Below are 6,324 nucleotides of genomic sequence, written 5' to 3' on the forward strand. Positions count from 1 at the left end.
GGGGGAAAAAAAGAGTGAAAATTAAAGTAATTTTCCCTTTTTCGTCTTTCAGGGCAGCCACAATGAGAGACATAGGCTCCTCCCCTTCCTCTGGAAACACTGCTCCAGCCCATAAATTCTTACTTCCCCTGCCAGACTTCAGTTGTTAGTGTCCCCTCCGCAGGGGAGACACTGTGCTTGGAACCTGGCCGGTCAGTCAGGGGGGACTGAGGCCGCTTTTAGACCTGAAAGGAAGCAGGGGCTTCTAGGGTACTAGAGGTGCGGTACTTACTCACCATTTGGAGCCACCCCATCCTCGTCGAGCGCGGAAGCAGGCTGAGGGGGTCCCCTATTGCGTCCACAGGGCCGCAGCGGGGAGGCATCCTAGCTCTCCCTGTTTTTCTTTATAGGCTGCATTGTTGGAACCGGCGGGGTGACGTCATTTCCAGCGGAGAGCGGATGTTTTCCCTTTAACCTGCGATTTCCGGGTTGCGGAGCTGATAGGGGACCAGGCAAACGCTGGAGAGAGTCGGGAACGCGCACAGGCAGCATGAGACTCCGTAGCAGCAATCATCTGCGGTCATGTCGGAAGCAGACGCTCAAACGACACCCAGTGACACTACCTCCAGCCTTCCTAAGGTAAGAGTGTCCTGGGGTGGGTTCCTCTCTACCTAGGAATGCCCCTCCATACACGGTTCCTGTCTATGGGGGCGGGGGGGGGAGGAGGGACAATCCCCTGGGTGGTTGGGGGGGGGGAGAGGAGGTGGCGGCTCTGATCCCTGCAGGATAGAGGGTCAGTGCACTCCTGTGGTTGTATCTGTCTGCCCATTTTTTCTGATTGTTTTCTGCCCTTTTTTGGTGCATGTTTTTCAGAAAGCTACTGACAAGTCAGTCATCCCATACCTCCAGAAGGAAGTGTGTCTCCTGTAGGGATATTCTGGGGGAGTCATGGGCAAAAGTCCTTTGCAGGGACTGTATAGACACCCTAGTTATAGAGAGGGATTCAGAGTGGGAGTCAGGACTAGCTGCTTCCGTAAAGGAGCTATCATCCACTTTCTCATCCTTTAAAACTCTTTTTGAAAGATTTCAACTCCCTTCTAATCCCGTCTCTTAGGATACAACCCCTCCGCTGGCTCAGGGCTCTGCACCTGCCACTACCCAGAGGGCAGAGGAGGCTTCAGGTCCTTCTGGTGTTGAACAGGCATGTCCAGATAGTGCTACCTCTGATGCTCAGAGGAGGAGGGCCAGGATGGGGAATCCGGCAAGCCCTCCAGATATAAATTGTCCCTGGACGTGGTAGAGGACCTCTTGGGGGCAATTTATACGACCCGCGGTATCCAGACCAACAAAAAGACATTAACCCTCTGTGACCAAATGTATCAAGGTCTGGGGGAACAAGAGAAAAGAGTTTTTCCAGTACATGAGGTATTGGTTAACACAGTTAAAAAGGAATGGGAGGATCCCAAGAGGAAACCCTTCTTTTCCAGGTCCCTTAGAAGGTTTCCTTTTTCAGAGGACCCCGCGTCTATTTGGAATAAGACCCCCAAATTAGACGCAGCCTTCTCCCAGGTCTCCAGAAACACAGACCTAGTGTTTGAGGACATCGGGGCCTTAGCTGATGTGATGGATAAGAGGATAGAGTCCCTTCTTAAAAAGACATGGGACTCTACAATGAGTAATTGAAAGCCAGAGTTAGCTGTTACAGTTGTGGCCCGCAACTTAGAGCACTGGCTCAACAAGATCCAGGAGCACATTGAGGCCGGTACGGCTAAGGATACTATCTTGTCCTCCTTTCCCACTATCCTGTGAGGTATCGCTTATATAGCTGACGCCTCAGCGGAATATATCCGCATGTCAGCGGCCCTGGCTAACTCTGCCAGAAGACCCCTCTGGCTCAAAACTTGGCCGGGTGACGGCGCCTCTAAGGCCAAGTTATGCGAGATACCCCTATCTGGTGACCTACTCTTTGGCCCAGGTTTAGAAACCATTCTAGACCGCACGGCGGATAAGAAAAGATCCTTTCCTCTTAAACGAAAGGCCCCGGTACAGTCAAAGAAGGGGTTTTGTCTGCAAAGACAGAGGGGGGCACCCAGGCCTGAGGGGCAGAAGAAGCCTTGGACCCCTAAAGGCAGGGGCAGAGGAGGGGCGATTTTTCGTCGTCCTGAGCAGCCCGGCAAAAGCAATGACTCAGGGTGGGAGGAAGACTGGGGACCTTCCACAATGGGAGGCTATTTCTCCCAACCAGTTAATCAGAAGAGGGTGTCGCCTAGAGTTATCTCCCCCCCCAGAGATACCCGATTACACACTTACCCAAGTGCAGAGAAAAGTCTGATGCCTTGCTTGGGGCCCTAAGGGATCTGGAAGACCAGAGCGTGGTCCGCAGAGTTCCAGAGGCAGAAAAGGGGAAGGGATTCTATTCACACATTTTTGTTGTGAAAAAGACTTCCGGGAAATTCAGACTAATCCTGAATTTGAAACCCCTGAACAGGTCAATTACCTACAAGCAGTTCCGCATGGAGTCGATATTCACAGTCAGGGCCCTTCTCCCCCACAAATGCTTCATGGTATCTCTGGACCTCAGGGACGCGTATCTACACGTCCTGATCGCAGGAAGCTTGGAGTTTCCTGCGGCTAGCGGTAGACCTAGATGGAAAAATTGTACACCTACAGTTCCAGGCTCTGCCATTCGGGCTATCCTCATCTCCCCGCATCTTTACCAAGGTCTTGGCAGAACCCGTGGTGTTTCTGCGACTCCAGGGAGTGTCCATTATAGCGTACCTGGACGACCTGCTCCTGTTCGCAGCTTCCCCAGAACAGCTTTTCAAAGATCTGGAGATGACGATGAAGATCCTAACGGACCTGGGGTGGCTACTGAACTTGGAGAAATCCAGTCTCATCCCCTCACAGTGTATCACATACCTGGGGTTCTACAGCCAGCTGCTTGAGCACTGAGAACCAAGCACTTTTGGGCCAATGTGGTGCCACTAGGATCAGGGAAGGTCTTTCCAACTGAAACTTCCTCAGAACTGCTGGCAATAAGACCGGTGGTGGGAATGCGTAACACATTTTGAACTGCCAGCTCTGGGATGGTAGTAATGGTATTATTCAAATAGTTCCATGTAAGGTAAAAGGATAACTGTTCAAAGAAGGCAGCCAGTTCAAAAAAGTAGAAGTAAAAGAACTCTGTAATGGAAGAAGGGGAGAGAGAACAGCGCCCTCTAAGTGCAGTGATTACTTACACAATAGAAATTATTGCACTTACAGGATTGTAGTGGAAACCGGCATTGTAAAGATCATCCACTCCGACTTCCGGGTGCAAAGGGAAGGTGCGTCTGGCGTCGCTGTTGTGGATGGGTGTCCGCAGTCGGGTCCTTCCTTCAGGGAACAAAGCTGGAGACGATGCTTCCGGCTGGATGGAACATGATCAGCGGTGCACAGTGGACGGCTTCACTTCCGGGTCGGACCGGATGATCTTTACAATGCCTGTTTCCACTACAATCCTGTGAGTGCAATCATTTTTATTGTGTCTAATTTATAAGTAATCACTGCACTTAGAGGGCACTGTTCTCTCTCCCCTTCCGTCATATGACTCCTGCCCAGGATGGCAGAGTGCTCCTGTGGACCTCATATAACTATAGACCGGAAAGGGAAGTGGTTAAAGCGTGTTATGCAGCACAATGCTTGTGCTGTGTATTTTGGCCGCCATCTATCACCTGAAATACCTGGATATGCCCCTCCTGTAAACTGACCACGGTTTACCATGGCTGCTGAGCCCTGAAACCATGGTCAGTGTACATTGCTGTCCCAAAAATGTTCTTCCTTCCACTCACTATGGTAGCAGGTAAGTATGTTAAATTGTATGTACACTTTCACAAATGCATCAAAAGCATTTTGTTGAATTTGATTTTTAATTTGTAAAAATAATTGTTGATTAGAAATTCCAAGCTTTCCTGTAAGAATATACTTTTAAAATGTCATTAAATCCAGACTATGGAGAACTCTGATTATATGCCATATAACAGAGTGCATATTCGCAAAATCACTAAAGCATTCACTTTGTGTAGGATGAAATATACTTGGTTGATTCTGCCTTCAGCTATCTCATCCCCCCCCCCCCCCCTTCTCTGTGTCTGCACTGCAGGTTAAGATTGTGTAGACTTGAGAAACACTGGTGTAAACCAACAGAGCATCCTTAATCTCAGTTCCCTTCTAAGCTTTTTTTTTTTCTTCTTCTTCTTCTTCTTATCTACATGACTATAGCACAATAGTCTCCAAACTGTGGCCCGTTTGACACCAGTGATGGGGCACTTTTCCTCCTACGGACCACAGGTGTTGTGTTATTTTTTTTACTCCCACTAACAAGCCTGAGATTAGGAAAATGTATTCTTACCTGAAATTTTCTTTTCCTGTAGTCCGTAGGCGGCACACAATGGGTTAAGCTTTCCATCTAACCCCTAAAGGAAGAAAACTTAAACTAGCAGTGAGACAAGTTAAATCAATTAATCAATTAATCAAGCACAGCAAGTCCACCTGTCCTGAAGCTATAAACCTCCCCCAAGAACACACACAGACGTATCTTATGCAGCAATAGAGTAATTTTAATGGGAGGGTAAACTTGTGCCGCCTACGGACTACAGGAAAAGAAAATTTCAGGTAAGAATACATTTTCCTATTCCTGGGCGTCCTATGGCGGCACACAATGGGATTTGCAAAGCAGTGCAAGAAAGAAAGGGAGGGACATCAATGGTTTATGGCACCTTGAAGCACTCTCGAGCCAAAGGCCGATCCCTCGGACGAAACTACATCGATTCTGTAGTGTTTTATACGTAGCTGCCTTACAGATCTGGTCCATTGGAACATGATACCTCTCAGCCCAGGACGTAGCTGTAGACCTTGTGGAGTGAGCTCTTAAGAGAAGAGGGGATTCTTTGTCTTCTAGAAAATAACAGTGCTTGATGGTATCCCTTATCCATCTTGCTAGCGATGACTTACTCGCTTTTTCCCCTTTGTTTGGCCCTTGGAACTGTAGGAACAGGGCCTCAGACTGCCTGAACTCCGAGGTCCTCTGTAAGTAGGTAGAGATGGTTCTTTTTACATCCAAGAGGTGTAGGTCATCCTCAGAAACATCTTCAAACACAGGCAACACAATTTCCTGATTGATATTTGTGGACATGGAGACTTTGGGAAGGAAACCCGGCATAGTCCTTAGAATAACTGCATCCGATAGAAACCTGAGATAGGGTTCTTTGGATGAGAGGGCCTGAAGCTCACTTATTCTTCTGGCGGATGTAATTGCTACCAGAAAGATACATTTGAAAGTGAGGAACCTTAAGGATGAACTCTCCAGAGGCTCGAAGGGAGGTGATGTTAGCCTTTTTAGCACTAAAGGTAAGCTCCAAGCTGGTAATGGCTGATGGAAGGATGGTCGTAATTTAATAATTGCTCTGAAAAACCTGCTGACGAGAGGTGTTTTTGAAAATATTCCGTTCAGGCAGGAGTTAATGGCGGTCAACTGGACCCTCAGAGTGTTCGGCTTCAGACCCTTTTGGAAGCCCTCTTGTAAGAACTGCAAGAGAGATGCCACTTGCTCAGGAGAAGATGAATTCCTGGTGCACCAGGCCGAGTAGAGGGTCCACACTCTACTGTAGACTTTTAAGGTAGCAGGCTTCCTAGAGGCTAGAAGGGTAGCAATAACCTCCTGAGATAGGCCTTGAGCCGTCAAGGCTTTGAGTTCAAATTCCATGCCGCCAGCTGGAGTTTCTCAAGGTCTGGGTGGAGCATCTCTGATTGGAGAAGAAGGTACTTCTGGATGCGTAACTTCCAGACCTGATCCTTTGCCATATTCAAGGCTAGCGGGAACCATGCCCTCCTGGGCCAAAATTGCAGGATTGCTATTGCTCTCACCTCCTCATCCCGAATTTTCTGCAGCACTTTCGGGATCAGTGGAATCGGGGGAAAGATATAGACGAAAAACTTCCTCCAGCTTATCGACAGAGCGTCTATCGCTAGCGGATTCCCCACTCTGGATAGGGAGCAGAACTGGGGAAGCTTCCTGTTCTGAGAGTTGGCCATCGCATCCAAATCTGACAGACCCCACCTGGAGGTGATCTTCCTGAAGACCAGAGGGTTCAGCTCCCAGTCTCCCGGGCCGATCGGATTCCTGCTGAGCCAATCCGCTCTCACATTGTCCACTCCTCTGATGTGGATGGCCGTTAGAGAAAGGAGGTTTTCCTCCGCCCAGAGCATGATGCGGGCACACTCCTTCTGCATGGAAGGGCTTCGTGTTCCCCCCTGTTTGTTTAGGTAGAATAGTGCAGCTAAGTTGTCTGATTGTACCTGAACCGC

This window comes from Rana temporaria, chromosome 1, assembly GCF_905171775.1.
Source record: "Rana temporaria chromosome 1, aRanTem1.1, whole genome shotgun sequence".
Lineage (NCBI taxonomy): Eukaryota > Metazoa > Chordata > Amphibia > Anura > Ranidae > Rana > Rana temporaria.